We start from the raw sequence: 26,722 nt of genomic DNA on the forward strand, positions 1-26,722 counted from the left end.
AATAAAATAGACTATCTCACGTTAGATGTGTCATTTCAGATTGCAAACATGTCAGTCCAAGAAAGAATAAATCTATTATTGTACATTCCTCACATGATTTGGCATTAAATATTTAATGAGATTCTCTCTCCACATAGATCCCGCATAGATTCTAGATCTCTTGAAATGAGATGTGTCTGCTCTGCTATGATGAACTCATAACTAAATCATCTTGAGTGTTTTTTTGAATATTTGAATCAATCCCGCCTGCATTTAATGACTTGCTCTATAAGCACACGAGATGAAGAGGCAAAGAACTAGAGAAGCTCAAAAAAATGGACACATCCAATCTGACTTTGAAGAAGAACTTGAGAAGAAGCGATTGCACCATCTTCACATTGACTTAGAGGAACAATATGCACCGGTGCAAAAATGACAAAAAGGTCCACTTGTAAGTGCTGAGTAGAAGGAGAACATGAGAAGAGGAGGCTCACAACACATTGACTTATGGTGGGACAAAAGCATCTACCCGACATGTCCTTCAAAAAACTCTACACCTCCATTTTCTAATCCCACATCGCTTTTACGATTTGTGGTGGACGGAGCTAATGGATTGTATGGATACATTGGGGCTCACCAATCCAATATGGAAATGTACAAGATGCTATGTATGCAAGAGAGTACGGAAAAGATACAACAAATGGAGATTGTGTCAACTTTGACGGAGCAACTGCAAAGAGAAATCCAAGAGCACTCAAATACGACGAAGGAGTTGCGATGAGTAAGAAGGAAGAGAACAATTCTCAGAGAAAGACTACGAAACAAAACGATTCGAAACATTGCAGAGTTGAAGGCTGGTAGTGGAGGATGCAAGCATTGAATTCAACTAGTAAGGTAAGCAAATAGTTAATTTAATTTATCAATCCAATTCTTCAAATAGGTTGTTCTTTATTCAATGATTCTTATTACAAGTGAAATTGGTATTGCTTGTTTATTATAGGAAAATATTAGAGCCTGCAAAGGAAAACATAGACCCAAAGGTCAATCCTGTAAAACAGATAAAAGGATTGTTATATCCAGTCACATAGCAAAGGGATTGATTGAAGAGAAGAATTTCAAAACAATACAATGGAACATTGTGGAGGAATTCATATCCAATAATAAGGTTGATGTGGATACAATTCAAGAATCTCTTGATGTCAATGGAGTCGGCAGAAAAGGATATGCTTCAATTGACAATGCTCTCTCCTCTAACTTAAGAGATCAGAGAATCAAATGAGTGCTTCTACCCAGCCCAATAGCTATATGGAGAAAAAGAGGATTATTGAATACAGAAATAGATCAGATATTGGACAATATAACCATATTGAAGGGATCTATGATGGTAGTAAGGGAAGCACTGTGTATGATCCTTTTAATAATATTTTTGTGGACCTTAAACAAATGCAAAGAAGAATGGTAGAGTTTTATAGTGTTTCATTCGAAGAATGCAAAGGTTTTTTGAAATTCGTTATCAAATTGGATGAGTGTGAGATTGTTAAGGAAAAAAAGATCGAGAGAGTCATTGTTACCCTAATGAATCAAACACTTAATACATCAGTTTCACTAAACAAGATACAAGCTATTTTAGTGTGCAATCAAAAAAACATATATGGTGGTTAGGCTCCTTTGAGGTACACAAACATTCCAGATCGTATAAGGCAATGCTCTCTTTTTCAATCTAAAAATGATCTTACAGTGTGAATTTTATTTTTCACAGGTCAAGACAGAGGACCATGAAACTCTTTCTTGGGTATTTCACCATATGACATACCAACAATGATCAAGAGTCAAATTCAAGGTGAACATCTCCATGTTGCAGGCAAAGGTTACTTTCAAGTAGAGTGGCATATGGTAGGTGATTTGAAAATGCTTAAGTGTATGTATAATGTAAGTAAAGGAGGAAATTCAAAGTCTCCTTGTCTGTATTGCAAAGAGCTAGCACATGTGATGGATCATAAATGGTGGAAGAGAGCACCAAATAGAGACAAAGTAGATCCAAAATTTAAGGCTATTCTTGACATTCCAATAAGTAATGTTCATATATGCACATTGCATGCACTGTGTCAAATTGTGGAGAAGTTGGTCTTTCTTTATATTGGATTTTCTTGGAAGCTTCGTCCTAAAAGAAGTAGAAAACATGCTCTCCAAGCATTGGAGAAAGTGTTGTCTAATATGGGTCTTTATGGAGGCAATGTTCATGTAACAAAGGATTTGAAAAAATCTACAAATGGCAAAGAGGTACCAATCAAGCCATCTATTGGTGGTGTCAAGGCAAGGAGATTTTTATCCCAAACAACAAACAAAAAAAAGCAAGTGAACAAATGCACAACACTTTCAAGGATAAACTATAGATTATGGAAGCAAGTCCATAATGCCGTTAAAGATCATGAGGCTGATGGAAAAGCATGGACTATCAAAGCAGAGGTGTGGAAGACATTGGACAAACTCTTCATTTTTTGTGACAAAAAGACATGGACAAAGAATGATTACCAAGTTTTTTAGGAAGAGGTAAAAATATTTGGAAAGTCTATGAGAGGCTTGGACATCATGCAACCGAGATGCAACCTAACTCATTATATGGTAACTATCAAAGTTTTCTTTCTTTTATTGTATGGCAGCATATTATCTACAATCATGTTTCGTATTTTATTAAAAAATATGGTTGCCCAGCAATTTGGTCCACACAAGGGATGGAGAAATCACATTACATTGCCCGTAATGCCTTCTTTCATACACACAACATTTTGGAGGAAGAGCGAAGGCAAACATCCTAAAAGACGTATTTCAATGAATTTTGAGACTGACCCCAAGTCGATCATTTTGGGTGGACTGGGTCAGTCACCCAATTGAGCCTAACTGATCATGACTGGTGACTATATAAGAGCAAGCCCATGAAGCCTATTTCTTCACTGGCTACAGCAACCCTGATTCCTTAGCATCCAGCCTCCGTCTTCTACTATTTCCAGCATGCCATCGAAGCTTCTTTCACAGGAGCGCACGGTTGGGAGGCAGCGCCATCTATTGTATCAGTTCTACAATAATCAAATTTTTTGATTCTCCATACTATCTTGTTTTTCTCTCTTGCGTATGAGATCTTGTTATCTGTTGAGCACAGACGTTGTATTATTTTCTTATAAAAATTTCATAGTGTTGTGACATTATATCTGAGTAATTTAGACTCTTATTGAACATCTCGTAAAAATATGACACTCTTGATGTGCATTGGACTTGCGGAAAAAGTCAAACAACATCTCATCATCGGCAGACTTCTTCTCCTCCCTTTGAGGACTACTTGATGGTTTCACAAATGTCATTTGCAGAGATCTTCTTCCTACTGGTGCCGTCATAGAAGTTCTTTGCAAATTTACTACACCATGCCATGTGTGTTGAAATGAAAATGTGATTACATAATTGAAAGTAAATTTTTGCACCATGTGTTGAAATATCAATGTGAACAATAATTCAAAGAAAGATCTTAAAATCATAATTATTCGACATACTTGGGTTGCAAGTTCTCATGGCAAATTTTCTTACACTCTGCTTTTTGGTTGTTTTAATCTTGTCAACTTCACATGGTCAAGCCAAAAAACAAAGAATAGCATTAGCAAACAATTCCTAACATATTCTTCGTGACAAAGAGATAGCCACAAAAGAGTGTTGAATCTACTTCATATGTCCACTGATTTGAGTTTCTTTACAAAAAGTATCATGTATAGCATGCCATGGGTCATAAAAGAATGATAAAGACAAGGAATACGAGTCCAGAAAGATTGATACCAAAGACCAAGGGTGCAGCAGTCAAGGGAGAAATGAAGACGACATGGATGCATGCCTCCCTTCTCCTCCACCCCCACTGCCTAGACCGCCCCCAAATGACCCTCCCCCTAGCTATTACTATGACTATGCAAGTGTTTCTTTTTCCTAATCTCCCTGTGAGAATTCAATCTCGAGTTTGATGTTCATAAAAGCAATTTCACTAAGCATAGCCATGTGCAAGCCATGCTCAAGTACAAAAACAAAATCGATTTTTACCATAAGATTGAAAGGTGTTCAAAAAAGCGACTTTATACATGTGTGTTCGAGCACAAAGACCAAATTGCTTTTTTAAGCATGCAAAGCAAGAATCACGATTTCAAAAGCATGATTTCATATGTGAAACTTAAGATAATTTGCAGTAGACCTTTTTTGACCGACTTTGATTTTTACATGCTCAAAAAAGCGATTTTAGCATAGGAAGAGGTGTTTGCTACCCCAAATTGCATTTTTCAACCGTTTCTGATATTCGTTGCTCACACAAATCTTGGCCAATAGAAACACTAGTGGAATCGATAGTTGCGTGTAAAACATGGAGTACCTCTTGCATCCTCGTCCATGGTATTAGTGTAAGTCTCTCATCCGGCTATGCTTCATGTAAGTCTCTCATCTGCAAATCTCGCCTTCTCGCACAAGTCGTGTTCCACCTCTTCTCGCAAGAGACTTCTAGCTTTCGCTTCTAGGGCCTTATAGAGCGTCATTTCCTCAAGAGACTACTCACAAGAGACTACTCCCAGAGCAAGAGACTACTCACAAGAGCCTTGTAGATTGTCGCATCTCGCAAGAGTCTTTTAGAATGCCGCTTCCATCGCCACTAGTTGTCTCTCAGATTTGGTGCATGGTGCAAGACTGTGAGGCCAACTAGTGAAGCGTAACAATCCCAAACGAGGCACACACATGAATTAGTAGATGAATCTTTGTAAACGGCTACTGGGCCCACCACCCCATTAAAAGCGAGTTTCCAAATAAAGCTATACAAGCAAAAATAGCAAGCCTCCAAATAAAAAGACATGTGGGGTCCATTTTGGCTCAACGTCATAGGGAGATGCGAGGCAATGATTCATCATCATAAGATATATGCGAGGCAATGATTCGTTGTCAACAACAAGTTCGTGCAAGGACCGACGACGTTCTCCTACTCATAATTACCTCCCAGGTTGGTTCGCTTTTCCATTTCTAATTTCCTTATGAAAACCCAAGTGTGCAAAAAATCATGAGCGCCATGTTTAAGTTAAAAAAAGTGATTTCAGATGTGTGGGCTTGGGCAGAATGACCATATCACGTTTTTCAGTGTATTTGAGCATCTTTGGAAAAATCAATTTCCCGTGCTATATAGAGATTTCATTGCCTTGATTTTATGCTGCAAAAAGCGATTTGTTGTGTGGCGGTAAAGGTAACATGCCATATCACATTTTTGAGAATCTACAAATGGCAAGCATGAACATCTTGTTGCAAAAGGCGATTTCACATGTCGAGATTCGGGCAACATCCTAGATAGCTTTTTCGAGCGTGTTTTAACCAAAATTTAAAAAGCGGGTTTTTAAAACTGATATCTTCCTCCGAAAAATGCGATTTTATGTAGGGAGGTGTTGGGTAACAAGCGAAATTGCTTTTATGAGCCAAATTGCTTTTGGAGACTCTAAACTCAAAGTTCACTTTGAAAAACGAATTGTTGCTTCTAAGCAAGCCAATTCACACCAAATCGCTTTTTTGAGCATGATTTATAGATAATCTAGGCTCTATGTCAAGATTCACTCACAAATGCAATTTGATGCTTCCTAGCAAGCTATCTCACACAAACTCGCTTTGTGGAGCATCTTGTATAGACATTTCTAAATAACAAAAAATGTGAAGCATTTTTTGATGATTTGAAATCTCAATCCGTAAGAAAACGTGATTTCATAATGTCACACGGTATTGTTTCATATCATATCTCTTTTTTTAGCTATTAGAACAATTTAAACATTTTTGACAATGTTTTTCTCAATAGAAAAAGAGAGACTTTGCTATGGACTCGATAAATAGCAATCAAAACACTTAATTGCATGAGTGTGAGAACATACATACTTGTTGCTTGCTGCTCCATAAAATGTGGCCCGAGATTATTCATGAAGTGTTGTGGAAAGGTAGCACTATGCCAAATATATGGATCTTGGAGTTGTAAAATAAGACCTCTACCAATTATAAAAACGTCATAGTCGGTGGGCCCCAAGAGAGCGCTTTGACCGAGATAACAACAATCCTAGCCATTATTAGTTCACACGTGTAAGTGTCCAGTAAGGGTCCACTTTCAACCTACCCTATATTAGATTCTAGTGGCCATTTACAACAAAGAGAGAACGGCTAGCATGATTTTCCTTTATTATCATCAACTCGTGCATTACTATCAACCCAAGATAAGGGTTGGACTGTCTCTCTTTTTCCTAAGGTAGGTAATGATCATCTAGTCGGCAGTGCAAGGAAAAAATCCCCCAATAGAAGATCAATACCCTCCAGGTTGGTTTCCTTGTTCGTTTCTTTATTTGTTATCGCCGTTTGAAAAAAAATACTCAAAGAAGCCATTTCAAGTCTTTCAAGAAGTCGTCATATAGAAAATAGAGTTGTTCAACATAATTGTTTAAGTGTATGGTACCATTACAAAAACATTATGTTTTGTGTTTAAAAAAGTGATTTCATCCTCCATAATAGGTTGTGACATACCAAATCGCTTTTTTGAGCATTATTTGAATACATTGCAGATTAGAACTAAAGCTCTGCTCAAAAAAGCGATTTCATGGTTCCTAGCAAGTCATCTCACACAAAATCACTTTTTTGAGCATATTTCATAGACATGGCTACTCATTAGTTGTAACTATTTCCAAAACGTGAATTCATCCTTGACGGCTAGTGTATGACACTTGAAATTGCTTTTTCAAACATTTTTTACCTATGAAGCGATTTTAGTATGTTGGTATTGTTTAGAGTATATTGTTTAAAAAATCTTTCTTTAGCATATTTTCCATTGTTTGAAGCATGAGAAAGTGGTTTGGTATGTTGGTGTACTATGATGTAATTCTAAATCTCTTTGTTGAGCATGTTTTGCATATGTCCTATAGTGGTTTTCAATCTTACAACCTCTCTTGATGCTTTGAGGATTGTGTTTGATGTTTTTTTAGTCAAGAAGATTGGATATGGCAAGGACCAAATCTACAGCAAGAAAACATGGAAAAGGTCCTGACATCACAGTAGTTGCTGCCAAAGTAGAAGCATCTCAAAGGGGCTATCACCAAAGAAACGGTAAATCAGTGGCATATACTCAAGCAAGCTAAACTAAGAAGGTTTAAGCAAAAAACATTAGCACTAAGAGAGATCAGAAAAGCACAATTGGCCATGGGATTTGCTATCCCAAATGCCCCATTCCAAAGGCTTATCAGGAGAATTTGTGTTGAAGATTGGAATCTTGAACATTGATGGCAAAGAACAGCTTTGTATACTCTTCAAGAAGCTGCTGAAGATTATATGATAGAGTTTTTTTAGGATGGAATGCTTGTAGCTGCCCATGCACATAGAGTCACAATCATGGTTAAAGATATTGAGACGGTGAAGAGGGTAAGATATAGATATGACAAGCTCCTTCATCCCACTGATTGGGTGGATAAAAAAATGAGAGACATCTTATTGGTTCCACAAGCCCTACAGCCAAAGGATGAGGGCATTCAAATACAATAAGTGACACATAACAGAGACACAAGGGCCAAGGTTGCCTATGAAGAGTACATTGCACTAGAAAGGGAGAAAAGCAACCAGTAATTTATTCACGAGACAACTTTAAGAGATTCGATAAATTGTTAAAGGCTGGTTGAGTTGGGTTCTAGATTTTTTATTTCTTATGTGACTATGTTTGAGGCAAGAGATATTACCATGACAACTGAATGCATAAATGCACTCAAATCAAAGAATGAGTGGGTCACTGATCAAATTATCATGGCTATCCTTTGGTAAGTTTTTTAAGACGTTTTCATATTTGATATAGTCTTAATAATGTTGCAATGCTTAACAATTGATTTTGAATATTGGGGTACAATACATAAACATTGTTCAAGAACTCTTCCTCTTCATTGATGCAACTGATGTTTTCTTAAACAGTATGTACAGGAATGAATTGCATCAGGAAGCCCAGCATGAAATCTTTATAATTGATACTACCTTCTCTATAAAACTTGAAGATCCAAGGGTTGCACCGACTGAGTTGAAGAAGTGGTTTACATACTGCAACTTCAAAAATGTTAAACTCTTCTTATTTTCTTTCAATGCAAGGTACGTGATTAAATTGTATTAGCATACATATTTATCTCTTAGTAGAGAATCACTTATGCATTTTTCTTCTCTTCCAGCAACCATTGGAGCGTAGTTTGTGTAGATCTTAAAGACAAGCGGTGCTTTAAAATCAACTCTCTATATGGCAACCATAAAGGATTGAATCTGTATGTTGTTTTCATCCTTTATCTTTTATTTTATTTATTAGCTTTGGACCATTGATGACTTTCAAAATATACATTGCACGTGTTTGAAGAGACTTTTCACTGCATTGGATTTATGTCCTCCCAATGTAAATTTATTAGACACCATTCAAATTATTGATATGCCGGTGAGAGAATGATTTCCTTTTCCACAAACTTGATACATCTTTCTTCACAACCATCTCTCAATGATGATATACTTGTGTAGGCACCACAACAAGATGATCCAAATTCATGTGGGTGGAGAACATTATTCCATGCCAAGTACATGCATGCCAAGTACATGCTGGACATTTTTTTTGGAGCACAAATACCAGAGATGGTAAATATAAAGATCTTTATTGCATATCTTATATATAATGACAAGATGTCAATGAATTTCTGATACATTTCTCTCTCCTCACAACTTCAAGAGGATAGCTACACATCCATTGATATAAATGGATATAGAGCTCTTACAATTGAAAATTTGCTCAAGTATGTAAAGAAGGCTCCTAAAGAGAAGCAAAAAAAGAAGCCCATTCGTGTTGGATCTAGTTTGCTATTAAAGAGCATGCAAAGCAGGAGCCACTGATGGTGGATGAGGAGTCGGTAAAGCAAGAGCTTGTTAAAGTTGATGAGGAGAAGGTTTAGGAGTAGGTGAAGATGGATGAGCAGAATACACAAGAGGGTGCTCACAAGGAGGACCAATTGGAGGAGAAGCAAGAACACATTTATTCCGAGCATCAACATTCTCAGCAATCTTTCTCAAACCCTCCCATAGAGCCTTCCACTAAGTAGCAGACTCCTTGAATGAAGTGGATATGCCATGGCATGTTTAATGCACGCTTATGGATCTTTTTCATATGCAATAGAGACAGTCCAAGTCATTTAACTTCTCTTGACAAATATATTCTTGTGACACAATTTTGTGACAAAATAGCAGCTATTATCCTAAGAACTTGATGTAATTGAGTGTACAAGTTTCAAATTTGTCTGCAAAAAAATGTGGTTTCTTTTTAATAATAGCTTGGTATACCTCATTCCATCCCAACTGCATGAACATAATTAAAGTCTTTGATATCTGCAAAGCAACAAGTTTAAATAAGATCTAGACTTTGTTATTAGTTTAGATTTCACATCACTTAAAACATTACCTGATCTCATGAGCTTTGATCGATCTCAATATTTGTACTCGCAAGATCTTTGCATTTTATTGTACTTTCTCTTCTTTGTAGAATCTGCACATAAATACAATGTCGAAATTGTAACTGAAATAATTAAACTAAAAACAATCTTAAAAATCTACTTCACCTTCTTTTTGTTGAGAACAAATGAAAATCCTTCAGAGACAATGCTCTCCGATTCCGTTAAAATGTCATTACGTAATTGAGAGAGGGTGCAACATTGCTTGAGTGAGATGATGCTCAGCACACTTCCATTCTCAGTGACTGTAATTTCAATTAAACCATTTTCTCGGCCAAAAGAGTTCTCATCTTGATCAAGTGGCACAAGTTCTGAACCAATCATCCTACTTCGTTTGTAGTAGAAAGAAAGTATGTAGTTTTGAGATGAAATCATATATTTCACTCAGAGTGAGTTATGGAGAACCTCACAATACACATTGCTGGCAGTTGTCCTATCCCAATCAGCATCTAGAAAGTTTGGAATGCCATCGTCTCCTTTTCCTTTAAAAGTCAACATGGTCTTGCAAACCTTCATTGGAAAATCATGAAAAATATATACAAATACTGTAAGTGGCATGCAAATGTTTATTTTGACTATTCTCGTGGCAATGTTTGGTCTCAAAGACTTCTACACTTCTGCGAACAGCTTAGCTCTATATGCTTCTATTATCATGCCATCTAGAACAGGCCAATCAACTGTATTCCATGCTGGAATATCTTGTTCTTGCAATACACCATAAGTATTATCCTTGTCTAGTAATTGGTAAAAGTGGTCATAAAAATATATACCCGATTGAGCCAACTGCACTGCAGGTCTGCCTTGATATTGTAGCTCTCTGATGGCTCTGTGTAGAACATTAAAGAATACCAATATGCACTCCGTTGGCTGCTATTCCTCATACGATGAAGGATATATGTCTAAAACAAGCCAAGAGGCGATATTAAGATATAATGAGCCAACCCAAAATTTGGTTCAAATACAAACTCACTCAAAATGAAAACTTACAATTGGGTCTATGTTGTGGAAGATATGTTGGATAATCTTGCAAAACAAGTTCTCGATGCTTATAGACATGTTGTATCAGGATTTCATTTACAGACCTCCTCCCTTCTTTGATTCTAAAATCTTTTACTCTGCCCTTCCAAGAAGCCTGGAAGATGTTAAATAATTGTGGTTTCTTCCTCTTGTTGGGTTGCATTAGTACCCATGCTCCTTTTGCCAGTGCTAGTCTTTTCCACCTGCCATCCATAGTAATAGTACTAGAAACTTCTATGCACGAGATAGAAGAGGAAGGTCGACGAGATAAACAATTACTCTTCACATCACCATCTTCATCCGCATTTGCCACAGATCATTTTTTACAGATACGTCCATAGTTTCTCGCAGCCATCAAAACCTTTCAAAGACTCCAATTGTGAAATCAAAGAGACAAACAAGATTAAAAATTAGTGCATGTACTATTATTGTTGTTGCCAAAATAGAGCTCCGTAATGGTGTAAATGAAAGAGTAAAATCAGCTTAAAATGAGCATACAAAGGGTGAGAAGACTTATCGTTATGAAATCGACAGAGTAGCAATAACATGGTGTAGGATCCTCAAAGAGAGCTTTCAAAAAAGGTTTGTTGAATAGAACAAAAGAAGAAATTGGTGGTTCAAACAAAGCTAGAAGAGGGAAAGCTTCTTTAGGAGGGAATACGATTCAAAATGCATGTTTTGTATCAAACATAATTCACAGTTGTAGTGAGACACAGAGAAGATCTCATAAAAATCAAAATCAGGGAGGTAGCGAGCTAAGGTTGTCCACTTTTTGTTCACTCCCCAATCCTTAGGAGGTGGAAAAATAAGCTTTTTGGCACACAAAAATGCAAATCTCACCTACTTCCCTATGGATCTAGTCTTTGAAGTCTTCAGACATAACATCATACCTGCTATTGTGCGCACAATGGTATGGTTTGGTCAAAAATTTGATGCACAATTTATTTGTGTCACACGGAATGGTCACAGAGCGGTCACACCTTTGTCACAAACAAAGAGTGTCATATTAAATTTGGAACTTCTGACTCATTTTAGATTAAATGTTATTGAAACTTTGTAGGTGGTCTCTTTACATTATGTAGAGCTTAACTTGATTTATTAGCAATTATTTGAATGATTTATCTAATTATAAATAATTATTTACAATGAATAAAGTCATAAAATACATGCATTTTAGTAGCACACCATTTTTTTAGTATTTTGAATAATTAAGCAAATCCAATTCAGTGCAAGGTTAGTAGGCACATAAGGGTGTGTGGTTCAATCATCAAATCCCAAATCCAACGGTTAAATTTAGGGAGATTGAAGTCTAATTTTTACTTTTACTCCTTAGAGGATCAATAAAGAATATTAAAAATAAATCTAGTAATTTTTAAACATGACCAAACATTTCAAAAATGTCAATATTTTTAGTCCATGTGATGAATAAGAGGAAAAATTTTTGGTTAAATTTGAGTAAGGAAAGGGTACATTATGGCCTCCACAAGTGAAATCTCCCTTTTGTGGGGGAAAAAGGGCCACCGAAGCCTAATACCAAGACAAGGTAGGCTTGGCATTAGGCTTGGTGAGGTAGGTTAGGAGCATCACTAATCCTAGTGGCAAGCCTTTGGAGTGTGCATGCTGCCCATGTGGAAGGCTGAGTCATCTATTTTTGCCTTGTCAACATGCCACGTTGTTAGACTGCATGGTGCCATGTCATCAAGAAGATGTGACATCACTCGTTGCCATGTCACCTTAGATTATCACACGTGTTGCCACATCAGCCACATGTGCCACCTCATCATTCCACATCATAGGAACTCTTGGAGCCATGTCATCACACCTTGCCACCTTGGCATACTTCGTCAACATTGCCACATCACCAATCCCTCCACCTCAGTTTGCCATGTCAATCTACCACCTCAGAGTACATGCTGGACTTTTTTTTTGGAGCACAAATACCAGAGATGGTAAATATAAAGATCTTTATTGCATATCTTATATATAATGACAAGATGTCAATGAATTTCTGATACATTTCTCTCTCCTCACAACTTCAAGAGGATAGCTACACATCCATTGATATAAATGGATATAGAGCTCTTACAATTGAAAATCTGCTCAAGTATGCAAAGAAGGCTCCTAAAGAGAAGCAAAAAAAGAAGCCCATTCGTCAGCTTGTGGGGAAGGAGACTCCACGTGTTGTATTCATTAACAGTTTCTGAGGGAAGCTATACCACTACATACGCCACTCGCACACTACGAAGTGGGAGGATCATCAGTTCCGTGCATGTTTGAGCACATTTCCTATAGGGGTGGTTGTCTCAGTGGTGGACTTTGCAGAGAATTATACCTTTGCACCACAGCATGAGATCCAATCGAAGTATTATTTCTCCGAATAGGTGACGTGTGATTGAGTTATTGGTTTTTTTATGGCCTCCCAATTGGAAGATATAAGGATGGGTGTTGTGATTAGGCACCACTTTAAAAGCTCAAAGGCTTGGTCGCACTCTTCTATTCATAAGAATTCCACTAATAATTTGTAAAGTGGTCTAGCTATCATGGCATACCACAATATAAATCTTCTATAATAGCTAGCATGTCCCATAAAGACTTGTACACCTTTGGAATTTGTAGGAGGAGGCAATTCCATGATGATTTTGATTTTGTCCATGTCAATTGCAATCCCATGTTGAGAAATGATGTGTCCCAAAACAACTCCGTGGGTGGCATTTTGTTGGATTTAGGGAGATGCCATACTCCCTACATTTGATTAGTACTGCTTCAAGACATTTGAAGTGGTCTTTTTTGCTCAAATGGATGCACAAATCATCCAACAACATCTGTAAAAACTTATTCAAAAATGATTTGAAAGCTGTGAACATGACTCGCTGGAATGTGGCCGGGGCATTACAAAGGCCGAATGGCATGACTCTTTATGCTACCCCATTCTGTAGCAAATGTTATTTTTGATTGGTCTTTAGGAGCAATTTGCACTTGGTTATAGCCACTGAAGCCATCCAAGAAGCTATATATTTCGGAGCCTACCACCTTTTCCAACACTGTTTCTATTAAGGGTAAGGGATAGTGATCCCTAATTGTGGCAACATTCACATTCTTTAAGTTTACGCATATTCTGAGCTTCTTGTTGCATTTAGGCACAATGACGATGGTTGAAACCAAATCAGTGTGCTTTATCTCGTAGATGAATTTGGCATCTAGGAGTTTTTCCAACTCGTCACTCATAAACCATGGTGCCATACTTAGGATTTGTGCGATAAGGTCCACATACCTTAGGGTGGGCACCTTCCCTTATAGGTATCGTGTGTATCGCCACTTTTGGTGAAATTTCTTTGATCTCTTTGTATGACCATGCTAGGCAGTCACGGTATTCCATTAGGAGTGCTTTCAGTTTGGTTTCATCTTCTCGTCAAAGCTATTTCCCAATGAAAACCAGTTTTTCTTTCTACCCTTCAAGGGCGAGGTTTATTGTGTGAGTTTTTGCCGATCCCTCATAGATTGGAGTTTCTCCAATGCTATCAGTTTCTTGAACTTCATATTCTCTTAGTGGTCTTGGCATTGCTATTGGGGCACTGCCACTTGTTTAAAATTTTGAAGTACTCTAGCACTTCTCAAAGATCAGCCTCTGATGGTGTTGAACTAGCTTGACATGTGCCATGTGTACTAGGTGGCATAGTTTCATTTACCAATTTGTTAGGCTCTTTTTGACTTTCTTTTTTTGAAGTCTCTTGATCGAGCTTCATCTGCACATGTGGCTTATATTTTTGAAACTTCTTACATTGGGAACTATGGGGTAACTTTTCCACTGGTAAGGTGTTCCTAAGTAAGGGTTCATTTGCTGCACATACTCCTTCCAGTCCCTCAGGGGACCATTCAAGAGGTGGTGGTTCTAATTTTGAGGGATTTGGCTTTGCAAGATACAATTCGACGATCCTTGTTTGGACTCGTTCGAATTCATTAAGTGTGTGGCCTTGGCTATTTTGCGATTTCCTCCTTCAGCTTTCTTGCGGGATCTTTTGCTACTATTATTCAACTTTGGAGGTTCAATTTTTGGAAGCTCGACTGCCATTAGGGCATGTAGAATGGCTAAGTCATTGTCATAGACTTGATCTTCAATTTTAGCATTCTCAGCCTCAGTTTCAAGGCCCCAAGGAAAATCTGAGCCATCATTGGTATGGATACCTTCTTCAGGTTCATTATCCCACTCGAGGTCAGCCATAAAGAATGGCACCTCTAGATCGATTGGTTCTTCATGTGTGAGTGGAGGATCTACCTGTAGCACCTTAGCATCTATCTGCAAGAAGATGGGGTCTAATGAATGGCAATTGTCGGTGGTTGCCAATGTTTGTATCTAGTTATTGACACTGTTTTGTGAATTGCCTGCTATGGCATGCTGTTCTAGGGGAGCTGATTTGCTTGAGATTGTGGTTGAAGACCCAATGCTCTAGGCACAATTGGTATTTTAGCTCCTATTCCCACATTCACCCTGACTATAGTGTCGTGATTCTAGATTGTTATTCTATTAGTTCCCCAGTCATGGAGGATTGATGCTTCCCATAACCAAGGACGTCCTAGTAAGATTTGATAGGATTTTTTGGGAAGATCCAAGATTGTGAATTGAAGGGAAAAGCCAACTCCTGCGACCTTTGTGGACATGCCATTCACTATTTCCCAAGAGTTTAGCTCGTGAATCATCGGTAAGACTTATGTTGAAATTAGCCTTTTGCATTGGTGGGAGACCCCATTCATTGTAGAGCTCCTTTGATAGGACATTTACACCTACTCCACCATCCACTATGGCTTGGACTTCATTATATGCCTTGTGGATCAAAGGCATAGTAATGTTACGTATGTCATCTCTCTCACCCATCCACATAGGGATATCTTCGATGTCATCCATAGGTGGAGGGGGATTTGCGAGTTCAATCCATCCTTTGAAACTCTCCCAGAGATTGGAAAAATTCCATAGGAGGATTCCGATTGGAATTGACATAGGGCAACTCAAGATGCTAAAGAGTGCGGCTCCTTCAAGTTGATGTGGTGGTACATTATGTTGTGAAGTCTATTGTTGGAACAGAGGCTCGAGTACAGTATCAATACTTTGTGGGGCCAAGTCATGGATTGGGTTTGGTGCTTGCTTCTTAGCCTCAAATTGAGCTTGTTCCTTTCGTACCCATTGTTGAAGTGCCTAAAAACGAGCCTTCTCCACTTCTGCATTTGGGTATAGAGCTTCTTTTATTTGAGGCTCAGGAGTTGATGTGGATGAGCTTGGCTGCTCATTGCTTAGTGGAGGTGGAGGCACTTGTGCTTTCTTTTTAAGAAGTTGCTTTGGTTGGATTGGAATGTTAGGGTCCTTGGTAGCCTCTTTCTATTGGCGTGTAATTACATTCATACGTCAAACCCAGACTTTGATGGTCCACCCCAATGATGCCGATTGGGTCGTCAGGCTTAACCTCTATTTGTTGTGGGGCCTTATTTTTCAAAGGAGAATCCATACAAGCATGTCCTATGCCACAATCTCTGCAAAGTGGTTGGAAAGTAGCGGGGATACCACGATGAGGGCACTCTGCGATCCGGTGATTTTCTCCACAACCGTAGCACTTGATTGGCACTTTTGATTTGCATAGATTGGTATTAGTCCCTCTGTGCCTTCTACATAGTACACTAGGTACTCTGCTTCATACTCAAATGGCGAGTCTACTTCTTTGGCTTGTAATTGATGTATTGGAAAGGGCTGGATCTCCCCTACCATTATATTTGGGAAGTTTGAGTTTTCCCAGGGGGCACTTGCCTTGATTGTTATTATTTCTACGATTAAAGAAATTGTCAACCTCTGCATCGAGGTCAATATCTCCATCATCATCGCGACGGCGTCTAGCCATGTTGTGGCATGGAGTCAAAGGGATTTCTTGAATTTCAGGGGGGAATCAGGGTAGAGGATCATTGGAGGCGGTGGTTGCAGCAACAGAGTTGTAGGCAAATTTGGCGAGTGTTGGAGTCGGAGGCATTGGCCGAAGTGTAGTTGCATGTAGTTTGGGCGAGAGTTGCAAAGGGTGTCTCTGCTGCAAGTGTGGGTGTTGATGTAGTTGTGTTTAGAGGGTTAGAGTTGTGTTAGTGTTGTTGGGATCGTCATGTTAATAATGTGCCTAAGATTGTCCCATGTGTGTAGGGAAATGTGTCAGTGCAGACAGATCGTCAATCGGAGGTTACAACGTAAAGATACGAGTGAATCAGTGCAAAATGAGGCCCACACGAGGGCACGAATGAGCGTGTGCTAGGGATGCCAAAATGGTGTGCAATGGGCTAGAAAAATGCCCCGTAGCATGGCGTTTCCATTGTGTGGATAAAAATGTAAATAGGTTTTTCACTTGTTGCATGCTAATGGGTAGGTGCATAGTTATGTACATAGTTAGTTGGTGGTGGCTTTGAGTTATGGACACTCTCATAAAAGACTCCACACTCATGTAGATATTTTCTTGAGATGGTAGATACTTCTACGAGGACTTTGGGGAAATGATGAGTACAGTTGGGTGCACCAAGCACTCCACAGTACTTGGTATCCAATGTGACGGTGTGTTGACATATGTCTTTCATTGTTGTATTGTCATGTGTCTCCACTGTCATGTGTGGTCATCTATGGCAATTAAGCATTAAGTGCTTGCTTGAATGTTGAGTGCACTAAGTCTATGGTTGGAAGATTAATCACCTTAGACTAAGTTTTGGGGACAAGGGAATGGAGAGTGGTAAAATGAATTGATGAGGTGGCTGGATTGATTGGGAAGGCATCTTGCTCATGCAAAGGTGGCTACATAGGAAGGAATGGGGAGTTTTCTGAAGGCCGATCGATCACATGGAGGATTATTCTGAAGGAAAGGAGGACTCATGTAACTATGAAGGAGGGAGCATTCTTGAATTTGGAGGGGGATGGCTTCAATGAGGTTTGGCGGCTCGGGAGTGACAGGGAGCATGCACTATGTGTTTCTCGGTTTCATGAGGAAGGCATCCATACTCTGTGAAGGCTAAGAGGTCCTGAGGTGATACAATATGTGCACTCCATGTGTAGAAGAAGCTGGAAGGTAGTATCATCATGTGGAGGTGGTGGGTGAGAGGGAGTGTGGGCTCTACGAGCAAGTTTGGACTATGGAGAGCTTAGGGACTTGGTTGGGTGCATCGCTCCTATGCAGGCCTGGAGTCCGTGAGTTGTGTGCTTTGTAAGAGGGTAGCTGCTATGCTCTGGTCTCATGAAGGTGACGCGTGAGGGGGGTCTTGCTCAAAGGTTCAGTGATTGTGGTTGTTGCAAGGAATTTGGGCTAGGCATGTCTATTGTGCTACTGGAGGTCCTTCAGGTAGGTTGTCCGTGAGCCAGGGAAGCCGTAGTGTCAGGTCACCATGCAAGGAAGGACCAGAGATGATGGGCAGTTGCTTTGAGACCAAAAGACCTTGTGCATCAAGAGATCCAACCTTTGGATGTAGGAGAAGCTGCGATTAGCTAGAAGAGGTGAGGAGCTAATCGGGCGGGAAATAACTGGACTAAGGTGTTACTATAGAGGAGGATTACGCAGCTATAGGTGTCCTAGAACATAGAGAGTAGTTTGCGTAAGCTTGCAATAGGGAGTCACAAGGCTTGGAAGTTTTTGCGGCTATGTAGAGAGCTATAGAAGCTGGACCTTGGGTGAGGGCAACAGGGAAGGTCATGCACTGTAGTGCTATCTTGATCATATTCTAAGTTATGAGCTGCTATTCTGGTTGGGAACCTAAGAGCCTTGGCTTATGCGGAGTACGGGCTGCTTGCTTTTAACGGAGAAGGGTTGTTGCTAGTCGAGAGTCATTGAACAGGAGCATGGTATCTCTATTGTGGGGATGGGATGCCTTGGATGGAAGAGAGCGTGCACACCAAGTTGATGAGAGAAGACACAATGGATGAGATTCAAGATACAAGGTACTTAGTCATTGATTGCACGTGAGCAACAGGGTAGCTACTAAAGTATGAAGATGGAGATGGACAGGGGCAACTTCTGGGAAGAGGCCGTGAGCTCTAAGATGCTGAAGGAGCAGCTATGAGAAAAGAGTAAGCAGTAGGTGGTAATAGAGATCGTGATTTTGAACCAAAGGTGCTACAGGCAGCAAGTTATGTGCTAGCTGGTCATCAACTGAATAGGATGCTAGCAGAGTCAAGTGCAATATGAGGCTATCACTGTGGGCTATGTGTTTTGTGACCATACATGGTTGTCTGGATGATCTCTGGTCAATGAAGAGGGGACTTCAAATGACAGTTGAATAGATCTGAAAATCATCAATCTTCTGTGCATCCTAAATTGTGATTCTTTTGTATGTTCTTGAGCTTGAGCTCAGTCAGTAGGAGCTTTTGTCTTGAGCTGTATAATCCATTGGGTTTCTTGAGGTTGTTTGGCTTGTGGAGGAAATGAGGCTAGAGTATGAGTTTGTATATAGAGGTGTGTAAAGACAAGGATTTTCAATGAAAGCCTTTTACTTTCTAATGGTGTTGTTCACTTGTTTTAAATGTGGATGAGGGTGGTTGTGAAGGCGGTCTAGGCTCTACTACTTTTGTCCATCCACCGTGTGTGAAATCGTGGTTCAAACGAGCACGATACAAACTGTTGAAGTAGGGGTAAAATTGGCCTTTTGGGGGGGGGCCTTGGTCTTAAGGTTGGTGTGAATGGACTTTAAGTCTAACTGAGGGGTTTGAACCAAGTTAATTCCAGTTAGTCTAACTAGCCTATAACCCTAATTGCCCAGTTACTATAACTAGATAGTTATTTTAACTAACCTAACTACTTTCACTAACTACAGTTAGTCTACTAACTAAAGGTTAGTTAAGCTAACCTAGCTGTTAGTAACTAACCTAGAGTTAACCTAACTAACTTAGGTAAAATCTAATCTAACCTAAGTTAAACTAACCTAGGTTAATGCTAACCTAACTATAGTTAGTTAGATGGTATGGTTAGGTTAGGTTTTTTTAATAATTAAATTAATTTAATTTTTTTCGAGGGGGAGGGGGCGTCGCACTACAGTGGTCTATGTTTGAAGGGGGTGGGAGGTTTTGGATCAGAGGGGGGTTGGAGATGCAAGGAGGGGGATTGCTTTTGGAGGCCTTTGAAGGCCTAAGTGAGGCCTGAGGCAGCTGAGGCCGCATCGTCATGTGTCGGGTGGGCACCGCTGGCTAGTTGTCGTCGCCTCTAGCGAGTACGTTGCCGCTGGTGGCTGGTTGCACCACCGAGGGCGAGCGTTCGGTGGGCTGTGCCACCGTTGGTTGGCGTTGCCACAAGCAGCCACTGCTAGGCACTGCGAGCTAGAAGGCTTTGCCTCAAGGCTTAATAAGCCTTTTAGACTATAGATTAGGAAGGGCCTTAGGCCCTTAGATTAAGAATAGGGAGAGGAGCGGCCAGTGGGGGGGGTAGAGAGAGAGACAGAGAGAGAGAAGAGGGAGGGAAAGAGGGAGGGGGTAGAGAGAGAGAGGAGGGAGGGGGTAGATAGATAGAGAGAGAGAGAGAGAGAGAGAGAGAGAGAGAGAGAGAGAGAGAGAGAGAGAGAGAGGGGGGGGGGTAGGGAGAGAGGGGGGGGTAGAGAGAGAGGTTGGAATGGAGGGGCGTGGAGAGGGGGAGGAGGGGGTGGACGAGATGGAGGGGGGGAAGGGGGAAGATGGGGGGGAGGGGGGTGGTGATGTGGAGAGGGAGGGGGGGGGGGCAAGGGGGGGAAGGGGGTGGTGGAGAGGGGGGTGGGGGGGGTGGAGATGGAAAGGGGGTGGTGATGGAGGGGGTGGTGGAGAGGGGGGAGAGATGGGGGAAGGGGTGGTGGTGGAGAGGGGGGGGTGGAGATGGAGGGGGGGGGTGGAGGAGATGGAAAAAAGGGGGAGGGGTGGAGGAGATGGAAGGGGCGGGAGGGAGGGGGTGGAGGAGATGGAAGGGGAGGGGGTGGTGGAGATGGAGGGGGGGGGAAATGGAGGGAGGGGGGGGGGGGGGGGGGGGGGGGAAGGGGTGGTGGAGATGGAAGGGTGTGGTGGAGATGGAGGGGAGGGTGGTGGAGAGGGGGGTGGTGGTGGAGAGGGGGGGGGGGGGGGGAGGGGGGGAAATGGAGGGGATGGTGGTGAAGGGGGGAATGGTGGAGGGGGAGGGAGGAAAAAGAAAAAAGAAAAAACTTGACGGACAGAAAACTTTGACGGAAATCCAAAGGGAGGAAGAGATGGTCACCTGAACGCTCTCCAAGTCTTTCTCAATGTAACAGGATTGTTGAGGATGGTGGGTGGATGGCTAGGTTATCACTGCAAGATGGGCTTGAGGTTACTCACCGTGTGAGGATGGGAGTAGGGTGGTGATCGTTGTTGAGAACGAATGGACGGTGGGTCATGGATGGCTAGGTTATCGCTGTGAGATGGGCTTGAAGTAACTCACCATGTGAGGATGGGAGTAGGGTGGTGGTCGATGGAGAGGGAGAAGTGTCTTGTGTAGGGCTCGGAATGGGGAAGAGGATGGAGGCAAGATGTGAAAGATGAAGTATGAGATGGATGGGTGCACTTTTATAGGGAAGGAGGGGGAGCTGTGGATTTAGTCAAACACATGTGCACCTTTGAATTTGTCCACGTTTGAGTAGTCAAATACATGTGCAGCTTTGAATTTGTCCATGTTTGACTAGGGAGGTGGTTTTAATTTTTCTTTTGTGTTATGGCAATTAGAATCTTTAATCATTGATTGCCCATAACTTTTGGTGGTTGTGTCAGAATGTGCTTCCATAAAAAGGAGAAATGTTCAGAATTTTAAGCTCTACACTCTAACAACCATCACAAATATGATCTTAGAGCTTGGTACTTAAAGGTGTGATAGTAGAGATTTGTTTCTCAAAGCTGTTTACTGACTAGCATCAAATAGGTCACTAAATTCACATCAAGCCACCTTCACCAAAACTTAAATATGTGATGTAGAAAAGAATAGCTGAAACAAAATACAGTCCATCAAACTCTAAGACCAAGTAGATTGGCAATTGATTTTACCTCATGCATATGCAAATAGATTGGCAATTGATTTTATGTGGTGTGTATCCATCTTCCACAATTTCTTGAAAGGCCTTTTGCAAAGATTTGTTGGGATTTTTCTTCATCGGTGAGTGCTTCAAGACCAACCCATCTCCTCTGCTTTAGGACTGCCAACGAGCACAAATGGTGTAGAACTAATAGGCTGGCTCCATGGGCTTTTCAAAGGAGACACAGTTGAGCATGCAAGAAGACCTGTGAGGAAAAATCTTATTCATAAGAAAAATGAAAGTGACTCAAAACTTAGAATTAATGAAAACTTCACCATCTGCTACCCATAAGTCAAAACTACTCAGATCATATACCTATGCACAATAATATCTTGGCAGAATAGAAGCTTAATAGAAGAGACATCCAATAGATCGAGGGACCTATCTAATCACTAGGTTATAAAAGTTTTTTTGTAGAAGGACTTGGAGAGATCCAAAAAGGGATTTTCTAATCACCACAAGTTTGGCAGTAGACTTTTGGGATAGTTAACACAAGGAAAGTCTACATGGAACAATGCCTATAGTGAAGACAATAAACTATGATAAATCATCTTTAGGTTCTATCAGTAGTAGTTAAGCATTCTACTCTTGTTTGCCTACCAAGCTACCATTCGGATATGGCAATCCAACTCCTATCTATGTACCTATGATGGCACCTTAATGAAACATCTTCAAGACAATGAGAAACACGCTTGACATTTGCTAGAAGGCTTAGCATGGGCTTTGGACTACACTGAAACGTGAAGTCTAGCAATATTCTCCTTGATTTCAAACATGTGTAATCGAGGAAGGAAAAAAGTCGTTCTCCAAGTCATAAGTCACACCATGCTCACATATGCAAGGCAAACAATTTACCAAGTGATACAATATCCGTCCACTTCCTTGTGAAGACTGAACGACAAACACATACAAACAATCGACTCGATAAAAAATTAGATTGGCTCTTAAAAGCAAAAAATCTTACCTTCAACCAAGACTTTCCTTCATCACATGTGTCCACTTTCTTGCCACATCTCTTCATAAGCTGTACACAAAAAGATAACAATTAGTGAATGATAAGAAAAATTGTGAAACGAAGTGAGAAAGGAATGACTTAGGAATTGAAGAACTGAAGTCAACCTCAAGAAAACTTGCTACTCTTAATGTCCATTGATCCAATGGAACCTTCATGTTCAACCATCACTTTTTGAGAATTAGAGAAACAAGTCGACGTGATGCAAGAATAAATGACACATCCTCTCATATAGGCTCTTACAACCTCCATGGAACTTGTATCGGATGGTCATCTCCTTCCAAAATTCTTTATTGAAGAATTGATTACATACCTATGATATTGTTCATCGCCTCCACCAAATATTCTGCATCTGATAGGATTTTCCTAAATATGAACCTAGCATATCATCAAACTTAACATGTAAATTTAACATATGCTTCAATCTTCTATTGACATGCAAGCTGATCCTAGTGTAACTACCATTTCCTTTTGCATGTTACAAAATGGTTGATAAGATCCACTAGATCAGAGTAAATGACCAGCATAAACACACTCCTCACAATAGCTCAATAGAGTGAGTCTTCATGACAGCCTTGCCTCACATTAGAAAGTAATCGAATCTATAAATAAGCACCTATTAAATCACCAAAATGCGACTCACGTTGGAGACAAATCAAATATTCCATTAAGCATGGTTCACCTCTTTGGAACCACATGGTAGGCATTAAATCATCTGAGCTCAAAATCCACAGTGACGTAACACCCTTTGAATACTATTGAAACACACCAAAAATGCAAAGAAAATGTTTTTCTCTTTTGGAACCTCAGAGAACACCATGGCTGGGTTTAGACCACCTGCCCACCGCCCATCGTCCCAAAGATTGGTTGGTTGGCACCTCGCTCTATTCACACCAATTTGATTCATAAGCTCTCATGAATGCTACCTGGGTCTCTGGAGGGTGTTTATTGGAGGATTCTAACAAGTGCATGCCCGTGAGATTTTGTGATTCATGGGTTGCCTGCTTGTGGGCTAGATCATACTTGGGCAGGGAGATAGTGTCAAACGAACTTGCAAGGCACCAAACAACTTTCCTCCCATTGCCTTGGCCGTCGGGTGGTCTAAACCCACCCTATGCCCCAAAAAGAGAAGAAAAAAGATTTCAAAATCTTGTAGGCAAAGGAGTGTCAATAATATGATACTTTGTAAGCTTTGAAGGTTGAACAAAAAAGGCAGCTATTTGTTTTTAGCAAGGCCCCAATGTGGTTCAACCAAGTCTTTTTCTCAAAATGTCTACAAACAAATATATACAGAGAGTGCAAAACTTGAGCACAGAGCCACCTCATTCATAGCCTTTTTAAGTAACAGCTATGGAACTATTCCTAGATTGTTGTTCTTAATCAAAGAAGGGGGAATCTAGTGGAGCAAGGAATGCTTTTGTGTTGAATTTTGTATTACACTACAATTCCAACAAATAATGGCAATTGACAAACTAATTGGACCATGTCTCTTATAGTAACATTGCATAAGACAAGCAAGTTGGAAAAATGTTTGCAAAATTGTATAGCCACTCAATAGCTAACATGTCCATTGGCAGTGCACATAGATCACACCCCTAGCACGATCTATAGTACCTTTTGTATTAGAACAAGAAATACAAAACAATTGCACTCATTGAGATGTAGAGGAAGAATGAGATTGCCATCCTCCCATTTCTCTTCAACCACAGAGATGCAAGGCCATTAAGAAGCCACAAAATTGTCATTTCTTGGGATGCTCAAATTCTTATGGTATGATGGTAAAATAGACCCCTTAGTATTGATTTTTGGGCTCCAATTTCAAAATTATTTTTTGAATGGTAGGAAAAAAACCAGAAACAAATTATGTTGAATCCTTCTATCCTCTATCTCTATCAATAAGATGCTCACCTGCTGAAAAGGATAGTTGGTAAAAGAATTGGATTCAAAATCTAGAAACACAACAAGAAGTGTATTCTTGCATCAATGCACCTCACTGTAAAGGTAGCTACCTGATGGCATAAGTGGCAAAAGGATCATTATGATGAAGAGAACAAGCAACCACAATATAGTGGTTCGAGATCTTGAAGGACGTTGGGGCACATTTCCTTCCACCTCGGAACCTAGAGATTGGTCAGAGGCACAATTCTTTAAACTTAACTAAGGAGCCTAGACTCAGTCAATAGCTATGCCAATTGGTCCACTCAAGTTGCCATTTAGCTATAGAAAGATGCTTGGACAAGACCATGAAGTTCCTTCATTGATTGTGAGTAGACACTCAATGGTACGCTGCAGCTCTTTAGGCCCATGGGATTTGACAATGTTTATGAGTTTGCTTCAAACCTTTGAGCTCATGAGCAAAGGACCCAGTTCCAAAGGGCCGCAGAACATGAGGACCTACGAGACCTCTAGTTCCCTTTCCATAGACAATGGCACAATAGGTAGCCAATGAACAACTGACAGCAAGTTTGGAGGTTTTCTCATTTGCAAAGCATAAATTGAGACATGACAAAAAATACCTCTATGATCACTACTAGGAAAAGGACCACAAAAATGGCACTGTCCTCATTTCTGTCTACCACAATAAAGTAGTCATAACTTCCCTGGCCACGACCTTAGACTTAGTAGAAGGGTGCCCTAATGAAAGAAGCCATCAAAGAGGTTTTCATGTGATATGGTGCGGTGGGACAAATCCAACAATAAAAAGGCTAGCAAAAGATAAAGGTCACAAAACCAAGTCGAATTTTCTAATCAAAAGTCAACACATTAATTTTTAAGTCGGCATTGACCACCCAACTAAGTCGGGCAGTCATAGCCCTATTTCTATGAGATCCCCCATTCCTCATACTTTGATCTTTATCAACTCCTCCAAGTTCCCCTGCTAGCACAACACCAGGAAAATAGCTGCTCCAATTGTCGCTTCACCTTCAACAACATGCATGAGTGTTTTGGTAGCACCCCCAACAGCATCAATTGTAGTAGAGCCTTCAACCACAATAGTTGCAATCCACATAGCTTTATATAGCTCCACACCATCCCCAATAGCCCACCCAACTCTCTTAGTAGCAAAAACAGACACCATATTCTCCATAATATCATATTTATCATGGGGAGGGATCAATCATAGCCAGTATAGTGTAGTATTAGTGATACCCTCGACCATGAATACGTTCATAGCCTCAACATACCTCTCTTGTGGGACTCAAATGAGCCTTCTTCAATGAGGAATACTGACATAAGTACATGGGAGTATTACTGGTGGTTGTGAGGACCCAACAAAAAGCAATAAAGTTAGTAGGTAGCATATATCATGATGTCCGCATCCATAATCTCTCTCTCTCTCTCTCTCTCTCTCTCTCTAGAAAGCATTCCATGCTTCCACACTCAAGTTGAAAAAAAATATAGTAAGAAACAAGTGAACAAAATGAATGACTCATTCATAAGGCTTGCCCAAAATGTAAAATCATAGAGAAGGAAGTACTGAGTTGAACGTGACTCACAAATTATGAAACTCATGGAATGAAAGCAACAACACCTCACGTAGACTGGAGCAGCTTAAATAAAAAAGGGCAGCAAGAAGAGGGGCAGAAAGGAGAGGACGTGAAGAGGATGGATCAATTAACACATCGAAAGCTTCTGCCGTGTTGGTCAAGGAAGGGTTGGAATGATTCGACTGAGTCCAGCAGTGGAGATGCTTTTGAAGCCACTGGTCAATTGACACATGGACTTGTAATTCAATGATTCGCTTCTACTATAGCACCTCCCACGCATGTGGACAGTGGGCATCACATCGACTATCACTATGTGGACAACGGTCATCACATCGATTGTCGCTATTGTTGACGCTCATGCGGAGCGGAGAACGTAGCCAAATCTACAACATCGTAACCCCTACTAACCAACTCACAGGCTTGAGGGTTTGATGCACAAAATATCTTACAACTCCATCAACAGACATTATTCGAGCCACATCTGGCTTCAAATCAACAAGAATGGATGATTTTCTAGAACAAATGTTCCCACCATCGTGGTAAAAAATGGGTGGTTTCAATAGGGCTCCTTGGCTTCAATGGCAGAAGCTCCAGTACGAGTACCACTACTACTGAATCTGCAGGTGGGTTGTTAGATTCTCAGAGGCTGATTG

At 40.4% G+C, this 26,722-nt stretch overlaps 1 pseudogene; it reads right to left on the reverse strand.

Moving 5' to 3' along the window:
* Window positions 1–9,475: 9,475 nt before the first annotated feature.
* Window positions 9,476–25,669, reverse strand: LOC147885849 (uncharacterized; annotated as a pseudogene).
* Between the last annotated feature and the right edge of the window lie 1,053 nt (window positions 25,670–26,722).

The sequence above is a fragment of the Dipteris shenzhenensis genome, chromosome 25, assembly GCF_047967505.1.
Source record: "Dipteris shenzhenensis isolate YYH24624 ecotype China chromosome 25, Dip_SZ_1.0, whole genome shotgun sequence".
Taxonomy (NCBI): domain Eukaryota; kingdom Viridiplantae; phylum Streptophyta; class Polypodiopsida; order Gleicheniales; family Dipteridaceae; genus Dipteris; species Dipteris shenzhenensis.